Genomic DNA, 22,674 nt, shown 5'->3' on the forward strand with positions numbered 1-22,674 from the left:
TTTTACAGGCTAAGAAAGAGTTTTAAGCCCTTATTGTTAATCTAGATGGTGCATAGGGGGAAGGAGGGGAAGGCAGACTACAAATTTTTCTTTCTACTTTGCCTGATAAATCTATGTTTGACCAGCATCTATGTGCTGGGGGAATGGGGAGTTGGGGGTCTTCCCTTCCAGTTTGGTCTGTTTATTAAGTAATTCGTTCTTTGTGTGTGGTAATACAGTTATGATGGGTGGAAAGGTATCATCTGTGTTACCTATTTTAGGTGCACATTAAAAAACAAAACCAAGAACATTCCAAACAAAACAACAACAGAAACCCTACCCAAAAACCACCCCAAAAAACCCAAACCAAAACAAAAAAAGCCCCAGTGGTAACTTTGCACCAGGGACCCCAGAATGAGCAGGGATATTACACAATTTCAGAAATAACTGGGAAAACTCCATTCTTCATTGCTATTTATTTAATGAAAGCTCATATAGCTTTAGTCAGCTTGTGGTATGGAATAATTTAACTAAATTTCACCTTCTGAAATATATTTTGTAGTCCATTAAATAATTAGCTACACAGTAAAGTGCATACTTCTTCCTAGGAAGAGAGCCTCTTGGATCAATTCAATGGATCAATTTATGTAACAACAGTCACTACGAAAACAGGATGTGGTAGTGCAATGGCCACAGGGAAGTTTTACATTGCATGATGTCTTTAAAGAAAACCATAAAGGAGCAGAGTAAACAATGCTAGTGGAAGTAATTGCTACTGGATAGGCAACATCTTATTAACATTTTTTTCCTATGTAATTCTTTGAGTTGTTTGGAGTATAATCCCTGCCCCTTCCCAAGAGGTATTTAAAAAGGCAATGCATTTGTAAAAAAAGTGTCCCTGAAGAGGTACCCCTGGAGAGAGCCATAATATTGACTAGTAATCGTGGCAAGAGGAGATCAGGATGTGTTGCAGTAACATGCTGCCTTGTGAATTCGAAAGTTTTCCTGAAGAACATGTTGTATGCAAATTCATCTCATCGTGTTCTAAGTTTTAATTGTAGCTTGTGGTACTTTCGTAAAAAGTCTAGCTCTTTACTCTGAAACTTGTTAAATGACAAGATTGTTTTTGTAGCGTGAATTTGACAACTCTGCCAATAGGTGAAAATTTTTAGCAATTAGTAAATCAATTCGATTTTCATGAGCTATCGGTTTACATGCACAGAATTCCCAACTTTCAGTCACAAGATCTGAATAAGTGCCTCACATTAACAGGGGATTATTTCTGGGGAGACACTGTGGGATCTTCAAGCAAAGTCTTAAATCTGAAGCTGGATTTCATTTGGAATAAGAAAACTTTGTTTTGACCAATTTAAAGCATGCAATTAAATCATAACACTGAAATAACAGATTGGGGGCAAATTTTAAACTGGTGTGTGTTGCTGTGACACCATTGAAGGAGCTGATGATTTATACTAAAAAAAACTGAGTGGGGCTGGACTATTCTGTTTCTAGTCCAGTGCTCTTTCTGCCAGAGAGAGTCTGCTGTGTCATACCTGTGCTGAAGCAGAAGCAATGCTGAGAGGTGGGTGGAAGGCCTGACCTACCACATGAAGAGTGAAGTGGGCTCATCCATAAACCGAGGGTGTTTCCAGCATCCTATCCTGTCATCTTGTTGCCCCCGCAGACACGCGTTCTGCATTTGGTAAATTTTATGCTGTCCTGAGGTGGCCATAAACATGCAGTTAAGGCATCTTGGATGAATGGAGTACTTAAATAGTGTTTTAGCTCGGGACAGGTCAAGTAACATGTCTTTCTATATTTATACCTAGAAGTACGTTAAATGAGTTTTCACAAATTCAAAAAAACAAAAAAGATGATGTTCCAAGACACTTTTGAGTGAGAAGTTAATAGGATTAGTACTAGCCTCTGTTAATCCCGTTTACTGCTGCAATACAGCTAGGCAAGGTAAAAGTTGTAACGGGGTGACTGCAAATGTGCAAGGAGCCAGCTGGTAGTTTACAGCAGGAATATGCAGGAGTTTCCTGGGTGCGAATCCATTGTATTGTAAATTACTATAATTAAAACCATTGTTTCTCAGAAAATAAGCTCCTTGGATGAACGTTACTGTGTTCTCTGTCCCTCAGCTATTTCTGGGTGAACGCTCAAGTAATATTTAAACTGTCCTGTTCTACCTAAATGTTGGCAGCTGCTACCCAAATTGCATGGCAGCAGCCTGGGGCAGTAGCCCAGTCGTATCTCACAAGAAGGGACTTTGCATTGTAACTCATACTTTAAATGCCAAATAATCGACCACTATCCACCCAAAGCATCCATATAGATTCCGGTGTGCTTGGTGTGACCTGATCAGATAGTATCTGATCGTACTAATTGGTCTCCTATCACCAGCTGCTACCGGAGCACTGTAGAACACTGGTGTGGTTTACATTACTGAAGAGGCTTTAGAAGTGTCTTGCAACACCTTGTGAGGAAAACAGGAGTTTCTAGTGCCGCAGCAGCACTGCCTGGAGTTTCCCATCAGTAAAAGCTTGTTTAGATCAGTTTACCTCGAACAGTGTTGGTTTTAAAAGCAAAGCAAAACAAAAAATCCCCACAACCCAACATCTCTCAAATCTTGCTGGAAAACTGGGCTTCCAGGGAGCCTGGCAACTGTGACACCAGAGGCAGTTTCATCCAGAAACGGCTGAAATTTTTAAGGCATAAAAAGCTAGCGGTGGTTCAAGAAGTGTACGTATTTTCTCATTAAAGTCTTCATTTCATGTAACGTTTCTTTGAGCCATTAAGGGGCTGTGAACATTTCTGTTACAGAGCCTGGATGAAGCTGTCTTCTCAGAAGAAGTTCAGGAGGCCTTGTGGGACAATTCCAGTTAAGAAAGATGAAGCCATGGCCACCCTGAAGTACCAGTTTCTGGATGTTGGAGAAAAATCGGGAAAACATTTTACGGTACAAAACCAGCTGACAATCAAGCAGAAACTGATTATCTGAACTCAAGTTTGTGTATACTTCAGGGTTTTTGAAGGTCTGTTCAATCTCTTAACTCAGTAAGTGGCTGATTTGTCAAAGGATAAGGTTTTGAAGAAAGCCAGATGGAAGGGCATTGAACTCCTTATTTTCTTTGAAAGAAAATGGATTATTTTGTTGCAACATGAGATTTTTTTAGTTGCCAATGTTCTGGCAATTCTCCCATTTTAAGCTACATTACTTCCCTTCAGTTCCTGTTGTTGTAGCTTGCACAAATCACATTTTATTAAATTGCAATGTTGTTGTTAGAGGGCGTTAGATGAGAACGTGATTACAAAACCTAGAGGCTGGACACCTGATAACAGGCTGTGCCCTGTTCTCATGATAAAAGCTGACATGTGCTTGGCTTAGGCGAGGCTCCTTGCTGCTTTGTCCCATCACAGCACCTCAAAGCAGTAGGATGAACTGCTAGGAGTATGAGCAGCAAATCACTGAATCTGCAAAATTAAAAGAAAGGTAACAAAAAATACAGCTTTAGCCAAGAAATGTTTGCTCCAGCTAGGAAAAAAATAATATCCTATTCCTTCTCCTGATGCATTTCTCCTTCCTTCCTTCCTGCCTGCCTTCCTTCCTTCCTTTCCTTCCTTCCTCCCTCCCTTCCTTCCTTTCCTTCCTTTCTCCCTCCCATTCATCCATCCATCTATCCCAGACCTGCTTTTGGCAGCAACACATTTTCAGGAGACCTCAGGCTCCCCAGACCTCAGGCTTAGTCTACCAGGTAGGTTGCTGCACAAAGGTAATATGGAGTGAGCCTTCTCAAAGCTGGGCAATCACGATCACGTCTGCTGGTCAGGGAGCTCACACTGGGAACTGGAGAAGTGGAGGACCTCCCAAGCAGTTTCTCAGGTGAGGTTTTCCTCTAAGCAGAGCACCCCAGGCTTGCAGTCTTTCCAGGCTTGAACTGCAGCCTTGGCACCTAGCTGGATGTGAGGTGTTCTGCCGGCAGGCATTGTATTAGCCATCTCTCTTGCACTCGGAGCATTTAAGCTGAGACAGCAGTAGCAAAAATGATATTGTGAGCCTGCTCAGCTGCACAGCAAGAGATAACGGATGGACAGAACCAGCCTGGGGGCCAGAAGAGGAAGCCATCTTTTCTGTTGAATGCGGGGCAAGCCACCACCAGTAAGAATAACCTAGTGACAGTCCCCCACCTCTGTGTCTAGGGCAAGGAAACCCAGCAGCAGAGCCCAGGGCCATCCCAGTCCCAAAGAGTGCCCAGGACCAGCAAGGACACAACGTCCTTCCTGCTGTTTCCCACTCAAGCTTTGCAGGTGGAGCTGGTCATGACCAGGACGCTTACTGCCCCTTCATGTGAAATTAGCAAGCACGCTCACTGTGTGTGCGAAAACAGGGCCTTGAGCCTCTTCCATAAATTTCCAGACCTCTTAACATCCTGCAGGCATTATTCATACAGGTGGTATGGATGCCACCCCACACTTATTGAGCAGGGAAATTAAACAGGGTAGACAACGTAAAGAAAATTACAGCTTCAAACTTTCCTACTAAAAAAACCTGCACAGCAAGTACTATTTATAACATGTGAGAGGGCTTTCCTGGCGGGGCTTGTGATGATGTGGCACTTTTCCAGTGACAGATGCAGGTGTTGAAATTGAGCTGATTAGTAATTAAGCTTGAGCTTAATGTTGAAATGGCTTTGTCTTCCAACCAGTCACCAGAAAGATGTCAGGGGTGAGGGAGGCTGATTTGTCTCCTACCATGGGGGTGTGGATGGTTGCATCTTTACCAAAGGCTAGGCCTTGGATGGGCAGGCAACTTCAAAAACTAGTTAAACCATTTATTTTAAGTTTTATAAAAGTGGTGTCTCATCAATGGTCAGAGAGAAGAAAAAAAACATACGAACCACGTATTTCTAAAAGGAAGGAAGCTTTTTGATCCAGAGGAGCTCTAGGAGAGTTTTATGACCAGTCAGACAAAATCCGATTAAGCTCCTGGAAGAGCCTCCAGTGATGCTCCTGCTGCAGGATGCTGGGGGAGAGGCGGTTCCAGGTGGTTCCACCAGCTGGTGCCCTGCCAGGGCTGCACAGTGCTGCCCAGGCTCCCTCACCAACGCCAGGGAAAACACCCCCATCTCCCTGACAGTGGTGGAGGCAAGATCGACGTGAATACAGCAGAAACTGCGGGCTTTTTTTGCTGCCCGGATCTGTGGTGGCTGGGCAGCAGCTCCTGGGCAGGGACCCTGGACCAACACCTATCAGGTGATTTGCAGCCTCTCCCATTTGATTTTTCTTTCCCTCTTCTAAGTCCCCCCCCCCGCCCGCCACCTCCAATTGTCCTTACCTCAACCCAAGTAAATAACTTAGCTGATCAGATCAGCACTTCCCAGAAGAGAAAGGCTCTGCTCCCCAGGGAGGGCAATGGCTGCCAGGAGTTACCCTCACCGTTATCGACGCGAACAACAAAGGAGGACACTGAAATTGCCAAGAAAAAAGGGGTTGCTCTTTACAGGAGCTAATTGAAATTGGGAATACAAGATGCTGTGGGATTTATTTCTCAGGATATGAAAGAAATGGCTGTAGCCCTAACAAGATCAGCAAAAGCTGAGAAATGTGTGCAGTGTAATTGGAGACAACATTCTAATCATTGGAGCATCAGTTGGAGGACTGAATGCATACAGCTGCAGGTTACAGAGAAACACTATTCACAGAGGAGAGCAGAAAGCACGATCTGGAGACTAGAGGCATAATAAAAGTCCTCTGGGCATCTCCAAGATAAAACATCTTTAAAAACTGGTGTTGTGCATTCATGGTCCCGCATCTGTGAACTGGCCATTGCCTTGTTGGCTGCGTTGGCTGCAGACGCATGAGGACGTGATGGGGGGTACAGCCAAAATACCAGCTGAGTGGACACTTTGACATGGAGGTCTGCAGCCCATAGACATGATATCCAGCTGCCGTATGGGGCTGGATGGGCTTCTTTGTACATTGAGGGTGTGAAGGGTAACGACGTATCTGAAATTACATCAGAGGGGGTGGTTGAGACAGATGGAGATTAATTGTTTTCAGACTTCTCAGTCTGTCTTGTGCATTGCTCATTTGGATCTCATGCAATTCACACTTGGGGTCTGTGCCCATTTTGGAGCAGAGCAGGAGCAGGACTGAGGCGGGCACGTAGATGCCGAGCCTGATGCCAGCACTGGGCTTAGGGTCCTGATGCATTGACATCCTGCTCCACCCACAGGAGAGAAAGCAAGTGCTGCAAAGCTTTGAAAATCTGCCATTTTCCTACCATGGGATTCCAGGTAGGTGCCCCAGATGAGAAAGGAATGTAAAAGAGGGTCTACTGAGAAGACAGCTGTGCGTGCTGTGACCACGGAGGGCAGCACAGCAGAACCCAGAGGGGCGACATCTCCTGACTGCCAGCGCCTTGCTGTGCTTGCTGCCTTGCACCAGAACCAAGAGAGTTAATGGAACTGTGTGATGTGGAAGAAATAAAGTAGACCTGCACATTAGAAATATTAGATAATAAAGCACCAGGGCCAGATGGGTGTGCAGCTGATTTTATGGGACATTCTGAGACAAATTACTTCCAATTGCAAATGAAGTTTGTTAATGCACTTAAGAAACAAAATTTCCTCTAAATTAATTTAGCCCACCAGGAAGAAAGCCAAAGAAGTGTAGAGTCTACAAATCTATTTAATTATCTTGCGTTGACTACGATAATTTTAAAAGTCATTGCTATTAGGTTAGGGCCCAACGTTTTATGATTTTCCCAGGACAAGTTTGCTAGAAGCCACTGCTCTCTTAATCACAGCATAAAGTGAACATATGAGGTTTGCCATAGCATGACAATTTGGTTGTCCAGGAGTATCTCAGCAGGGGATTCAATTCACCTCCTGAAAAAGGAAGCCACCCACTCAGCCAGTCACTCTCCCAACCCATACACTGGAAGAGTGGCGACTGCCCGTTCCCGCTGCCACTCTGGAAGCGGAGCACTCTCTTGCCTTGCATGCACACAGCCCCGTCAGCGCCGGTGAGGGGCTCTGAAAGTGCTGACACAGCTGTTCACAGCAGCGTACGCCGGCTCAGTCTGTAGGGAATTATGCCCTTTGTGCGGAGCTAGAAGTACGTGTGTGCAGAAATCTGGGTAGAGCGGCATGCACTGTTCTCAGTGCCTTGCAATACTAATCATGACTTATTGCCAAGAAGTACTTCTGGGTTTTAGGTTGTGCCAGTCAAACATGGATTTTCTGTCTGTGTGAGATACAATATATCTGCATATATATCCGTGTGGGTGATAGCCTGCAGAATCATTTGTATCAAAAGTGATGTTTTCAAATGACGTTACCCAGTTACCAGAATTCGGGTCATTGTTCAGCACTTTTGTTGTGGATGTATTTCATCTACATCTTTGTGTTAACATGTATTTACATGGTATCAGCTGCCGTGGTGTGTGTGTGTATATATATATGTCTATATATATCTATCTATACACACACACATTCATAAGGATACATACATACATTTAAATGTGTATGCATATATATGTATGTATCATAGAATGTGTTGGGTTGGAAGGGACCTTTAAAGGCCATCTAGTCCAACCCCCTGCAGTGAGCAGGGACTTCTTTAACTAGATCAGGTTGCTCAGAGCCTCATCAAGCCTGGCCTTGAATGTCTCCAGGGATGGGGCCTCCACCACCTCTCTGGGCAACCTGTGCCAGTGTCTCACCACCCTCATTGTAAAGAACTTCTTCTGAATGTCTAAACTTGACCTACCTGCTCTAGTTTAAAACCATTGCAAACAGCTCGTCCTATCGCTACGTGCCCTTGCAAACAGCCCCTGCCCAGCTTTCCTGTAGGCCCCCGTCAGGTACTGGAAGCCTGCTAACTGGCACTAACACAGGGAGATTTTTTGCAGGAGGGAAGTACAGCTGCCTCTGGAGTCTGAGCATCCCTCCCCTCAGATGGCCACAAGGTCACTGCCATATGCATCTGCCACAGATGTGGTGCAGCTGCTTGTGGTGCAAGATGTCCCTGGTAGCTCTGGTGGTCCTTAAGGCCTTCCAAATTCAAACGGGAGCCCCCCCTGGGAGCAGCCAGGGCAGATGATTTCTGCTCCAATGGGAGGAGATGAGCTCCGCTGTGGAACTGTTGCTCTCTACTGTGCCAGGCAGCAACCTCATCTGCAGATGAGGAGTATTATTTTGATGAGGCTTTATTTATACCCTGATGACCAGATGCAAAGGAATCTGGGCTTGAAGTCTTCTGAAGCTTTTGCATTCTGATTTTTTTTTTCTTTTATGGTTCCATTAAAGGTTTTAATAGCATTTTTAGTTTTATACATATCTTGACTATGTGAATTTGAAATGAGAGCAACCTTCTCATGGTCAATGGTGTCTCCATGACCTGTGTAAGGACCCTATGCCTTGCTCTAAGGCTGTGTATATGCCATGCGTTTCGCAAAACAGCATTTTTAAATTTTCTAAATTTTAAAGCATTTTAAAGAAGCTTTCTAAATTCTAACAGGTATTTCTAGACTTTAACAGGTAGTATTTCTCATATGCCCCCTGTTGTAAAGACAGACTCTTAGCTTCTTTAGAGTACTTCTTATAGGCCTTGGAGGTGAATAAAAATTACCAATACAATTTTTGAAATGGCTACAGTGTGACTTTTTATTACCTAGCAGTTTGTGACTTAGGACATCTCAACACCTTGGATCTTTAGGAAATTATATGTTCCCTGCAGAAGCTGGGAGTCCTTTTCCCGGTCATTTCTAGGTTTGTAAGCCAGAATCTGGGACTGACTCAGGATAAAACACTGTCTGTAAGATATTGTGTATAAAGGAGGAGGATGAGAAGTATTTCTATTGTTTAATTGATCCATTGTCAGCTGTCTAGAGGAGTCCAGAAGCCTTTATGGCCATAGCCTCCAAGAACAAATATGGCTATATATATGGCTATATGTATATGTGTGTATATATATATATATAAAAAAAATATGGCTATATATGGATATAACAGCTTCCGCACAATTTTTTTTTTTATTTTTTCCCTTTTTCTTCCTGGCGTTGCTGTGCTGTGCTGTGCTTTCCTCAGTAGGTGGCAAACTTCACAAGCTGTAGCTGGCTGGATATTTTTTTGCAGGCCTTTATACCTCAAATAAAATACCGTGCACTGGGAAAGCTGTGCTTGGACCTCATCCAAATAATATTTGCTTTCTTTCACTTGCAAAAAAGGAGCCATTATTGCTCCTAATTCAATCATTTTCTTTTCTGGGTTGATCTGTGAAAAGGCTATAGCTGCTGCAATGGAGTATTTACTTTGCGTGTAGTGCTCTTTGAGCTTGTTGAGTAAACAACAAGGAAAATGCCCCTTTTTTGCTATTGAAAAAAGAAACACCTCACATCAACGCCATCCTTGAAAAACAGGCCTGGTTTGTTGATACCATAGAACAATCATTAGGTAAAATAAAAAAAAGCACTGCCGTTTCTTTCTGTACAATAAATATCCTCTGGTGCTACCATTTGTTTAGTATAATTTAAAGTGTGGGCAGAGCAGTTGGAATTCTTCATACCTTAGAAACAAGGGTGATCCTCAAGAAACAAGAGGTCCCTCCAGCATGTAACTAGAATGAGTCCCGTGTTTCAGCAACTCTATAATCTGATTTCAAGTAGTGATAGTAAGTAGCTGGGTGGTACAGAGAGCAGGATCTGCCTTGGGATCCCAGCAGGTTTTTGTTTTCACTCATGGACCAGCGGGTGTCCTTTCTACTAAGCATCGGCGGGCTCTGCAGAGGGAATGGTGTCTCAGGAGGCATTTGCAAGGAAACAAAATGGATGTCTGATGCACAAGGACATTAAGAAAAGAGTTTAAAGCGTAAGGGGCTGTGGCGTGTTGGCCTGACTCTTATTAGAATCTCTAGAAATATTTGTTATCACATTTACAGTATAAGATATTGTGCACTTAATTTGCATATTATTTTGTATAGAGACTTGTTCGGTAATGTTTCGCACGAGACAGCGTGAAGAAAACTGGATAAATAAACATAAGGAGCAACAGAGAGATTTTGATATAAGATTTGAAAAGAACTGGAGAGCTTCAGTAGTTGGGAGGACAGTTCAGTTGAAACTGTTTTTGCAGCTGTTAGGCTTACTTTTAACGATACTGAATTTAGTCAAAGAACAAAGCCCCTCTATTCCACAGCAAGTAAGTCCTCTGTGGGAATGTTTCTGGGTCTTGCTTGCTCATTAGCAAGAATGAAGTGTGTCGGGCGAGAAAACTGAAACCAGTTGGATTGGTAAGGTACTGTTGTCTGAACTGGAATTTGCTCTTCTGAGTGGTCATGATGACAAGCTGTGCCTCCCCTTGTATTCCTTCATCCTCCCATCTGCATCCTCAGCCAATCTGTTAACATAAGCACCTGGTGTGATCATTTTCACAATACAAACCCTGGTTTCCGATCTCCTTTTTCTGCTATCCCACTACTCTTGCCCTGCATGTTCCCATAAAACCTATTGAGCCTGTCTGAACTTGTGTTCCTCTTAATCCTGTTATCTCCCAAGGTTTAAGATGAGATTTCCTCTCCATACTCTCTCCCTGTTGTTTCCTCCTCTTTTTTTCCATGTGGTCTCTGCATGCACCCACCTCCTCATTTTTTCATCTACGCCCCCAGTTTGTGATGTGGCAGCCATCTTTCCTGGGGGTAAACTGGCTCCTAACAAAGCAAAGCAAAGCAGTAGGAGCTCATAGCATTCCTGAGTAGGCATAGGCATCTTTATCTTAGCCTCACTGGGGCTAAAATGAGAGACTAAGTCTCATTTCAGTAAGAAAAAAATATTACCATATGTGGGAAGACAAGTCCAGTGTAGCACTGGGAGGAAAATGTGCGTCTCCTAATCAATGAGAGGAGGTCAAAACACAGCATGTGGAGAAAGGTTTTTAAATGGTGGTCAGTCCTCAAGGTCTGCCTCTGACTGTCCTTATAAGAAGAAAGAAAAAGAGTGAACTGTATAACTCATCAATTGGGGGAAAAGTAGAGAGCAAAGATGGTGCCTGGATATCATGGTTTGTCACGTCTGCAAGCATCTGGGACACAAGCCAGGAGAGAGACTGTGTCCTTTCAGAGTGATTCCTTGCAGAAGAAAGAAGAAGGGGAGCCACCTCACTGCTACCTGGCTAATGCAGTCAGGTTGTCAAGCAAGTTGAAGCAAATACTTAAAGGCACGAGGAAAATGGGTATCAAAGCCAGAGAGTTGCAAAAACGTTGGGGATGACATTCAGGAAAGGGTGTAAGCAGTTTGGGTTGCATGTGCCAAGCTGAGTGCAGAGAAAGAAGCCGGTAAGGAGCCACATCCATTGTGGAGCTCATGCTGAGGAGAACTGTGTCTCTTGGAAAGCCAAGTAGTGGCGTGTCTTGGGAAATGCAGTATGACTTATAGGGTGTAAGGAGACGGTGTGGATCGTGGGAGGAAGAGAGACTGAACATGGCTTAAAATACTTTCCTGAGGGTTTAGCTGAAATATACTTATCTGGCCATTGACGTCCAACCAAAAGCTTAAAAGTCTAAAAAAGGGGAGAGAATTGTCTTCGAAGACTATTTTTCTTAAATGCGTTGAGGTTTCTTCTTGCCTTTGTTATAGAGAGGATGGATTTTTCTCCATCTGCTAACCCAGAACAGGCAAACGGCTGTTCTGGGTCCAGCTCAGAGGTCTTTGCATGGTTACACAGCCTGTGATATCTCTAGCAGCACACATACCCTGTGCTTTTAAGAAGCAGCTGACTAATGAGTGCCTCTTCAAGAAAAGGGCTTTTAAATATTCCTAAAGGGGCAACGCGGTGTCAAAAACTAAAATAACTAATAACTAAATAACTTTCCCCTTGATTCATTTTAACTAAACACCAAAAAGTTAAAATACAAAGAACCATCGCTGCATATTTAAGGAAAATGCAAAGTCCCACTGAGGGACTTTTCACAGGGATATATACGATACCAATGAAAAGGAAAAGAAGAAAGACCATGATCTGCTCTGCTGGCCAAGACAACTGGTAGTTCACAAGGGGCTGCCTCAGCTGGGCCTCTCACCCTCTGTTGCACAGGCTTTGGGTTGACTTTTACAGCTAACATCAATAGTGCCATTCCTTCACCTCAACAGCCTGTGCCTGTTGGTGGAAAAAATTGAAGCTATCTGTACTGGTAGGTCAGGACCCAAAAATTGCATGTAGCAGTGGAGTGGAGACTTTCTCTGCCCCTTTGCGGCCATGTGGTCTGCAGTACGTAATGTCACACGCAGCTGAAAAATACTCTAATCCACACAGAGGCTGGGTGATCTCTGGATTTTGGCACACCGATGTTCTTTCAGAACACGCGGTCAGGTTAAAAGTACAGGTTGTGTTTGACATGTGTGGCTCAACCTGTGCACGGAAAATGCAAAGCCCACCAAAACCAACTCTGCTTTGTGCCTTTCCTGAAGCTGCATACCAAATTGTCATTTGTGATTTACACTACCTTATAGTGGCCTCCCAGTACTTAGAGGGGGCCTACAGGAAAGGTGGGGAGGGACTCTTTATCAGGGAGTGTAGTCACAGGATGAGGGGTAATGGTTTCAAACTGAAAGAGGGTAGATTTAGATTAGATATTGGGAAGAAATTCTTTACTGTGAGGGTGGTGAGGCACTGGAACAGGTTGCCCAGAAAAGTTGTGGATGCTCCCTTCTAGGAACTTGGGCTCCCACCCTTTAACTCATCACATTTTCCCCTGTTGTAGCTCCAGAATTAATCTTGTTTTCTAATAATTTCTTTCTTGCTTCAATGCACTAGAAAGGGAATCTGTAGAAAATTACCTGGATAGTGTATGTATTTAGATGCCTCCTCAGGTTCCTGAAGTTATTCTTGATTGTATCAGGCTTTCCTCCATATTAATCCTATGTACTTTTGGTAACAATGAGTGGGTGTTTTACCCCCTTCTGATCACATCTCTGACTTTTGGCATCCGTGAGACAGAAAGCACATACTCATTCTGCTTTGCTGAGAACTATCCTCTAATCTGCTGAATTGTACTTCAGAAAAACCGCCCACTCTTCCCATCTAATTGCTCTCTTTGACAACTTACCTTGCAGCTGTTTTCTTCTCTGTTTCATCTCCTGGTATTTATTTCTGACCCTAAAATTGAACTTCTGTGTACAAATCATAGCTGTGTCTTGCTCCCCCTGAAGCTTGTAGCTCTGTAGAACAGCCAGTGTCTCAAAGGCAGGAAGAGCAGCCACAAGTTCTGTCCTTTCCAATGCCGTGCCCCTCAGCATGCTTGTGGCTTGTCGGTCAGTGAAGTGAGACATGTAGTTACACCATTGTATCACGGGTTCTACTTGTTCTGTCAGACCAGTTTTACTCCCAGAAATGTAACATCTACCATCTTTTGTCTTGCTAGACTAGTGAGGGCTTCTGACTTCATCCTCTTTTGTCCTTTGCATTCTTTTCTGCTCCACAGTGTATCAAAGTACTGACTGGACCTTAAATGTTGTTCACGGCTCTTTCACCACCATCATGAGCACTCTAGCTTTGTCTTTGGCCATGCCGGCATCTGCAAACGTTGCCTTCTTATCCCCTCCCACCCTAAACACATCGTGGTACTTTTTATCTCTCATCTTCAACAGTTTTCCTTTTCACTGCATCGAATTTAACCATGTCCCTTAATTTTAGGGTCTCCAGCAGTGCTTTCTCTCAATGCCATCAGCTCCTGAGCAGAGTCTACAGGCTTGACTGGGTATGTCTTTTGTAACTTTTTTCACACAATTTTGTCTGCATGCTTTTGCCCATTGCAATGCCCATTTTATGCACAGAACACCTTCCTGCTTTAATTTTTAGTTATCCCTTCATTTTCCAAAAGCTCATTGATGAATACTGTCACATGTCATCACTTTTCTTAGCTAACAAACAAATTGAAATGTGATAAAAAACATTAAGGGAGCCCCCATTGTCTTTCTCTGCTTTGACTACTGAATTGCTATTTGCTTTTTCAGCTTTTGCTTGTCTCTCTTCTAATCCCTGCCCCCTGACCATTCTGTTTCAGCTTTTGCGGACTGTAAAATATCTGATAACAAAAATGCCTGTAAGAGGATCCTAGTCTCAGGAGTAGAAAAAAAAGCTCAAATATTCTCTTTGTAGAGACCATAAAAAACTGCCTGATGCCTTTTTTGGAGCATTTTGTCTGGAATGTCTGAGCAACGCTCCCCAGCTCCAGACATTTTAAAATCTTTTGCTATATTCTTTGGTTCATTATTGTGATTTTAACTGTGTATAATTCCTTGGGCTTCAGTCCCACAGGGTACTGATTATTCTGACTTCTCTTCAAAATATATTTTCTTGATGCTTGAGTATAGCTTTTTCTTTTCACTACTAATGAGGTACATCACTACATTCCTCTCGAAATCCTTCTCCTTTAGTACGTACGTGAAGTTAATGCCTTTTTATTAATAAAGACAGATTATGTTCCTTCATTTTTGTAATATGTGAGTTTATATGCCATATCTTATTTCCTGATTTTTAATGGTTCTTAAATTCTTGATGTTAGTGCAATAGAAAAAAGACCTCTGTACTTGCATGAATCAAACCCTTGCAGTCTATCAGTGGAATTAACCATCTAGACTAAATGCTTTAATATACCCAGAGTGCGTTTAAGGGCTTAGCCCTGCAAAAACCTTTCACTTTATCCTCACTTCAGGGATGGTTGTGGGCATGGAGCTGATTTTGTGTTGATGCCCCACTCAGTGTGTCTGTTTCATGGGCTTTTAATCCCCAGTATCACATTCCCGTGATGTTGACATTTGCGTCGGTATGGTTATCCTAGATGTGCACCACCCGCTCTCAGACCTGCACATTTCCTTTTCATCTAGGAAATCTCTCTAACACCTCCTCATCTCCAAATCTTTCAAGGAAGTATTTAACGGTCTGCAAAAACGAACCCTGATGCTGCTGTATTGAAATACATTTTTGTTCCTGTCTTTCACAGGACTGATTCTGCTACCACCCCTGAGTGCTAAAAACCTGGAAACTTGGTCTTTGCTGTCCTGAGTTGTGATAAAACAGCTTTTCAAAGCTTGGTGTGGGAGTCCAAGAAGGCTAATTTTGCCTTGATGTTTCCCCAACAAATATTTTAGACTAAAAAGGAAGAATACAGGGACAGGAACGTGCCATTTGAAAGGATATGTGCAACGAGCTACAATCTTATTTTCTGAAAAGTCACCTCCTAAACAGTCTTGTTTTTATTTACTGTGCCTCACTAACCTGTAGAAACTATTTGCAAGGCACCTGGCCAGTCATTTGTAAGCTGAAAGTGTGGCAAAGAACCGCTTTAGCTTTGTAAGCAAATGTACTTGCTTACAGAGTAAGAATGAACTGCTGACCCATCTGCTGTCCCTTCTCCCATGTCCTCCGTTTCCATAAATATTTTCCGGTTACATTTGAATGAAAATACACAGCTAGTGACAAAGATAACCACTGAGCTTTACAAGAACCTGTGCTGATAGCAAGGTCCTAGTTTTCATGCCTTGCTCTTTCTTCTGTAGATGGTGGAGGACTGCGGTGAAAAATATTAGTCTTCCCATTTCACAGGTGGAGAAATGGAGGTACGAGAAGGAACGAGGTGAGCTGGTTAGGACTGACCAGCCAGCTTGGCGGGACTCATGCCTGCACCACACAGCGGAGCCCAAGGCAGTCACAGTGAAAAGAAAGCGGGTTCATGAACCCAGAGCAAGCATAGCCAGCTTAGCACAGATAGGCTGCCCCTGGGTTTTTAGCTTCTCCACGCAGTGCATGATTTAAATGCTCTGTAACCGTTCAGATTCATGCCCAAGAAACAACACAGCTTTCCAGCTTCCGTCAGAGCTCAACCACTGTGGCAACCTCTCACAGCTGTGGTGAGGGGAATGGAGTACCTATCGTAAAGTAGAGAACTGGCCTATATATTTAGCTAAAATCCTTAGCAAAGCTTCTCCACTGCCTGCAAGTTGTTTTGTTGCAGCATAATATAAGTGCAAATTCTTTTAAAAATATGAAAAATTCTGGCCTTTATCATGTTAAATATAACAAAAAAGGTTGCAACGTCTTATTCGGTGTGTTCCCTGATATGTTCCACAGCTTTCACGAACCAAAAAACACTTTACAAAGGCATGTAATTTAACAGTTAATCCTGGCCATGTTTTTTTAATCAAGCATCTAGCAAAGGACCACACAGGCAGCTGAGTAATGCAATTTAAAGGGCAAGCCCTTAGTGATCAGGGACCCCTGAAAACCAGCAAGATCTCAGCAATGAAAGTTATCCTGTAAAAGCTCTTAATAGCCCTTAGTAGACTTCAGCTCAGGCCTAATTCCCCATCTGCTCGCAGATGTAAAATTTGAAATCAGGTGAGTTCATCTTCTGCTGTGCTGTGATCTTTTTTGCACCTGCAACCCCAGAGTCTCAGGATCGAGGACAGGCCTGGGGCGGCAGCAGGATTAGAAACCCACAATCAGGGTGGAGGGGCTCCGTGGTGGTTGCAATGACCTGCTCTGGTGTGGCCCCATCTGTAATCTGAATGTTGACCGTAATGCAAATACTGAGTATTTTCAGGTACGTCTCAGTGATACCCAGGTATTTGAGTCTCCTCTTCCTCTGTCTGAGAGAATTCATCAAGGCTAATATTTTCATAAGTCTTCACCTGCGATTGCCTTTTGCCAGCTGTGCTGTTGCTTTGAATATATGTCAAAGTAACGTTCTTATTTTAGATGTTTTTCAGAAGCTCTGTTATGTTTTGTTTGGCTTATTGTGCCTTTTTTTTTTTTTCTTAAATGGATAATCCGCATCATTCAGTTCATCTATTAGCTGTGCAATCTCTGCAAACTCTGAGTAGCAATCAACTGATTGCCAGTTTTCCTTTTGAGAATTTACTATGCTTCCTGTCCTTAGTTGTGCCATTCCTGGGATTTCATGATCCTGTTTCCGCTCTCTCTTGGATATCTTATCTGGTTTCGTTGTTGGAATTTAAAGTGCAAAAGCCCAATTGCAGACAACTTATTGCTAGTCTGGTTGTAATTTCTCTTGTGCATTGTAGTTATTATTCATGGCTCAATTGGCTGCTCTTCATCCATTAGTAATAGAGATGCATCTTTCAGGTAATGAAACTATTCGCAAGGCACCTGGCCAGTCATTTATAAGCTGGAAGGCTGGCAAACAACATTTTTAGCTGCCTGAGGGATTTGGTTATTGAATTCTCTCCTCCAAAGACCAGAAAAAGTTGCTTTTCAGAAAATCTGTAGAGGAATCAAGCATCCTGTATAGGTTTAGCAGGAATATCACTAAATAGGTTTATATTCCCATGAATGCCAGTAATTTCTCCAGTGGGAAGAGGCAGTCTAACAACTGTTTTTAATTTCTCTGGAATGGCTTTGTTCAACACACATTCTGTAAAAAAACCTCAGTTTTCCACTGCTGAGCTGCATTCTTTGATGTTTACCTTTGTGGGACTTCTCTCCATCGGTTCTTGTGGATTATAGGATTATATAGATTAGGATTATATAGGCCATTTGCAATAATTTTTTGTAATTAGTAATTCTTCAAAATATATACAGTTATTCATGGAAACACCTGAGGAACAGAGTCAATGTTATATTTATAACAAGAGGTACACTAGGGCTCACTACTTCAAAGGCAGACTTGTACAGATCCTTTTCTGGGAGGAATTGTAAAACGGGTGTTGGTGCCTTATGGTATTCGTTTGACTGACCTTGCTTCACCTTCAATTCTGAGAAGTTATTGCAAGAAACAATTTCTCAATTTCAGTTTCACAAATTAACACTTGATATATGAGATTTCTGTTGGAGCTCTTAACCTGCACACCTTGGTGAGGTAAAATGTTTTAGTGATATTCATCTTCCTGATTTTGGCCAGTGTATTTTACTCTAAATTTGCCACGGAGGAAAAAAGATGCACCCAGTTACCACAATTAAAATGCAGGATAATGACTTTGTAAATTTTGACTACTTATAGTTTTCTGACCTCCTGCCACTGAGTTGCCTTAATGCTTCCCGGAATCTGATAGGAAAGAGAAAACTTACAGCCTGCAAGCCCTGTATTTAGCCAGGGTTTGTCCTGTTCACCCATCAGTCTTTGGTTCATTCTCGTCAGAATTGCATTTTCTATTAAGCAGTCACACACCAGTCACCCAGGAAGACTGGCAACATCATCTTCCAGCTTTCACTCCCTCAGTTCCCACTGCCTGGAGGTCTTGCTGGTTAGACCTTTTTTGGTCTGCAGAGCGGAGGAGGAGGTGTTGTCGGTATTGTTCTTCCATTAGAGCATGCAGATGTTATTCTCTCACACATTTTCCCAATTCCAGTGTTAGGTGGGAATTGCTGCCCTCTCTGTGGGAGTTCTTGCTTTGTTCGTTACATGTCTATAGCGAGCGCTGCAGCTACACTGTAATCTTGTTTGGATTTGTCCCGCAGCTGATGAAGTCCATGCTGCATAGTGCAGCTGCTTCTTCCAACAGAGATACTTTTGCAGGAAGTGTTATTGGGCCTACCAAAATTCATTGTGGCTATAAGCCAAGTAAAACACATCGATTTCAAGGTCTGTCACAAATGGGTGCCCTTTTTATGGCATATACTTTCACTATGCATTAATGACTTAAGAAGCCAATGTCAAAACTGGAGTTTTCACGCAGAAATTTTCAGAAGAATAAGATTTCCAGTAGGAACTTCTTGGTTTTCTCTGAACATAGGACTTTTGGAGGTATTTCCACATTCATAGCCTGTGGCCTGTGACACCCATCTGGAAAAGTCCAGAAATATTTAAGGCAATAACATTTTCTTCTTATTACAAAAGTCAGGGTTGTTTGGATCCATTGTAGGACAAACACCACCCTTAACTATCACGGAACTGGATTTGCAGCCTAGTTTGGACTTGCCCACAAAAAGCAGAACAAGAGTGGGGTGGGGTTGATGTTCCAGGAATCTTCTTTTGCAGTTGCTTCCTGCACCCTTCGTGGTCTGGAGAAGCGTTGGTCCAATGTTCCACGGCTCTGTCAGCTGTACATTTACTCAGAGAGGTCATGTGATGGGCAGAGAAAAGGTATGGTACTGTAGTTGGTATGAAAAAGTGTAACTTTCTATAGTTATTTTTAGCTGTGATTTTTGTCTATCAGTTTGTTTTTGCTTATGATTACCTTTAGTGGATATATTTTGAAACTAAACAGGACCTGAAGAATGAAGGCAAGCAGATTACCAAGAAATGGAGAAAGAAACTGTTGTCTCTTTCTAAGAGCAACTTGAAAATGGGGGTGATCAGCTGAACACTGCCAAGAGCAGCTGCAAATCATTTAAGGTGTTTTTTTTGTGTTGTTCTTTTTTGTTGTGTGTGTTTGTTTGCTGTTGTTTCTTTTTAAATCTTTTAACTTCAGAGAGTAGAAGAGGTTCCTAAGTGGTGCTGTGATGGAAATTTACTGCAACTGGACAATGCTATGTTTATGGGACTTTGCTTTTTTTTTTATATTTTATTTATTATCTCCAGATGTAAAATGTCCACATAAAACCAAAAAGATTTATTCAGAAAAGGCACTAGCTAAAGCTGCTCTTTCTAGAACAGAGTAAACACTGGCACTAGAATCATAGAACCCTTAGGTTGGAAAGGACCTTTAAGATCATTAAGTCCAACCATTAACCTAACACTGTCATGTTACCACTACATGTCCCTCAGCGCTACATCTACCCATCTTTTACATACCTCCAGGGATGGTGATTCAACCACTTCCCTCGGCAGCCTGCTCCAATGCCTGACAATGCTTTTGGTGAAGAAATTTGTCCTAATATCCAATCTAAACCTTCGCTGGCATTTCCTCTTGTCCTGTCACTTTTTACTTGGGAGAAGAGACCAACTCACACCTCTCTCCAACCTCCTTTCAGGTAGTTGTAGAGGGCAATGAGGTCTCCCCTCAGCCTCCTCTTCTCCAAACTAAACATGCCCAGCTCCCTCAGCCTCTCCTCATATGACCTGGTCTCCACACCCCTCCCCAGCCTGGTAGCTCTCCTCTGGACACGCTCCAGCACTTCAATGTCCCTCTTGTGCAGAGGGGCCCAGAACTGAACACAGGATTCGAGGTGGGGCCTCACCAGTGCCGAGTACAGAGGCACCATCAATTCCCTGCTCCTGCTGGCCACGCTGTTCCTGAGACAAGCCAGAATGCTGTTGGCCTTCTTGGCCACCTGGGCACACTGCTGGCTCATGTTAAGCTGGCCGTCCACCAGCACCCCCAGGTCCTTTTCTGCCGGGCAGCTTTCCAGCCACTCTTCCCCAAGCCTGTAGCGTTGCTTGGGGTTGTTGTGACCGAAATGCAGGACCGGCACTTGGCCTTACTAAACCTCATACAGTTGGCCTTGGCCCATCGATCCAGCCTGTCCAGGTCCCTCTGTAGAGCCTTCCTACCCTCAAGGAGATCAACACTCCCACCTAGTTTGGTGTCATCTGCAAACTTACTGAGGGTGCACTCAATCCCCTCATCCAGATCATTGATAAAGATATTAAAAAGAACTGGCCCCAGTACTGAGCCCTGGGGAACACCACTGGTGACTGGCCACCAACTGGATTTAATTCCATTCACCCCACTCTCTGGGCCCAGCCACCCAGCCAGTTTTTCACCCAGTTAAACATGTGCCCATCTAAACTGTGAGCAGCCAGTTTCTCCAGGAAAATGCTGCAGGAAACCGTGTCAAGGCTTTGCTAAAGGCTAGGTACACAACATCCAACTAATAAAAAAAGGAACTAAAATCCTGTTATTAGTGACTTTGTGGGAAGCTACTTTTTCTCCTCATTTTCATCTTAACACCATATTTTTCAAAAGATGGCAAAAATATAATGAATATGCATTGTATCTGTTCAGGGCCTCCATCCCAGGCTCTGCCTTCCACAGTGCCAAAAGTGGATGCTGAGGAAAGAGGGTAGAAACAGAGAGAAAACTACATGACATTTCAGCGTTTTTGTTCCCCTTCCTGCCCTCCATGCTGTCCAACCCTTTGGTCTTTACCATTCACATCTTGCTGAACCAGAAGTGGTTTCTGTATACTTTGTACCTCAGTGGATTTCTTCTCCATTAACTTGCACAGGCTCCCCTTCAACATATAGAAAATGTTATGGTCCATATCGCCCTGCGGTGAGGAGTTCCACAGCCTAACTACCCGCGCTTGCCACAACCCCCACACCTGCTAGGTTTGCTTGCTGGTCCCCGCTTCTTTCTGAAGGTGATAGGGACTTACCTTTCTTCTCAGGTGTACGTCTAGAATGAACTGGTTTTATTAGGATCTGCGTTGGTATGTGCATCGTTATTTCACTGTGTAAAACATTATTGATCAAACTGAATTTTGTGTTTGTGTGAAGGGGTATGTGTATATCATAGACATATCTGCTAGCAATGCTCAGTGAAGGGAGAGCCCAAAAGAGGACCTTGTTAACTTTTGCTGAAAACTTTGACCGATTTTAGCTGCTGGGCTTGAAATTTTTGATATATGGTACCAAAGTTGGACTAAAGTTTTGTTAGGGTGGTGAGTTCCATCCACTGTGTCTTACCCATTTCTGGTTATGGGTTTAGGTCAAGTGCATTGTTTTGGCAATGCTTCTTGCTTTGAGAAGCTCTGGCTCATCTGTTTCTTTGAGAAAAAACACTAAAGAGGCCAATGGTCAGTACACCGACTCCACTGGTTATGGAGTTATATCACAGTGGTGTGTTTTCTTACGGCCGAGACTTGCATTTGAATTAAAACTCTCATTGCCTATGCTATTACTTTCTTTAACATCAGATTGGAAGTGCAGACTGGTTCCTACCTGAGTCTGCAGGCTGTACACAGACAATTGACAACTGCAAATTCAAGGTTATATCTAGCAGCTCCCAAAGGCACTGTGGCCATGTACTGCTTCTAAATAGACTACCATTATATGCCCTGGAGTCCTTTTTTCCTAGATTCAATAGGTTGAGGAGGTGTGGAAATCCACCAAAGGTGGGTTATTTTGAGGGGTGGCTGTTTTTTTCTTCCTGTCAGCTGTATGACTCTGGAAGAATTTCTCCATGGATGGGAGCCTATGGCTTAATACAATAACATATATTTTTTTTTCTATTAGCTGTAATTTTCAGTTTCCATATCCAGTAAGAACTCTGGGGGTTGTTTTAGCTCTTGTCAGGTAAGATATTGCCTTTACCTCCCTTTGCCCTTCACCAGATGAAGCTGCCTGAGGTTTAATGTTCCCTTCCCTGACATGTTTTTTCGAGAACTTCGAAAGCCATATGTTCCTTGTCACACAGAAGACCATTAGCCAAGCCAAGTGCCCTGGAGCCTGTGAGGTGCTGTGTTTCTGGAGATGTTTTCCTTTTTCATCCTTTCAGTATCTCCCTGCCTTTTGCAGGGATCTGGGTGTAACTTACAGCTGGTTTAACGAAGGGGATGTAACACAGCTGGAATTTCATCTTCAGCTTCTCTAGGAATAAATCACATCCTAGGCCTCCTTATCAGCACAACACCATGAACGCTGTTACTGACACAGAACAAATTGCTTTACCACTGCACCAGACAAGCTGTGGGCAGCGATGTGAACCTGATATGCCCTTGCACAGTCCCTGCTTGAAAGCTCTTTAGTATGTATATAGATTCATCTGAATGGGTAAGAAAAGACAACCCTTTA

The 22,674-nt window shown here is 43.2% G+C and overlaps 1 long non-coding RNA gene across 1 annotated transcript; it reads left to right on the forward strand.

The window, feature by feature from the left end:
- The first annotated feature begins 2,428 nt into the window (after positions 1-2,428).
- LOC128903053 (uncharacterized) lies at positions 2,429-16,273 on the forward strand. The gene is made up of 3 exons (XR_008463957.1): positions 2,429-2,941; positions 13,674-13,737; positions 14,983-16,273. It is a non-coding gene; the product is annotated as an uncharacterized LOC128903053 (long non-coding RNA).
- The last annotated feature ends 6,401 nt before the right edge of the window (positions 16,274-22,674 follow it).

This window comes from Rissa tridactyla, chromosome Z (genome assembly GCF_028500815.1).
Source record: "Rissa tridactyla isolate bRisTri1 chromosome Z, bRisTri1.patW.cur.20221130, whole genome shotgun sequence".
In the NCBI taxonomy this organism is placed as follows: Eukaryota; Metazoa; Chordata; class Aves; order Charadriiformes; family Laridae; genus Rissa; species Rissa tridactyla.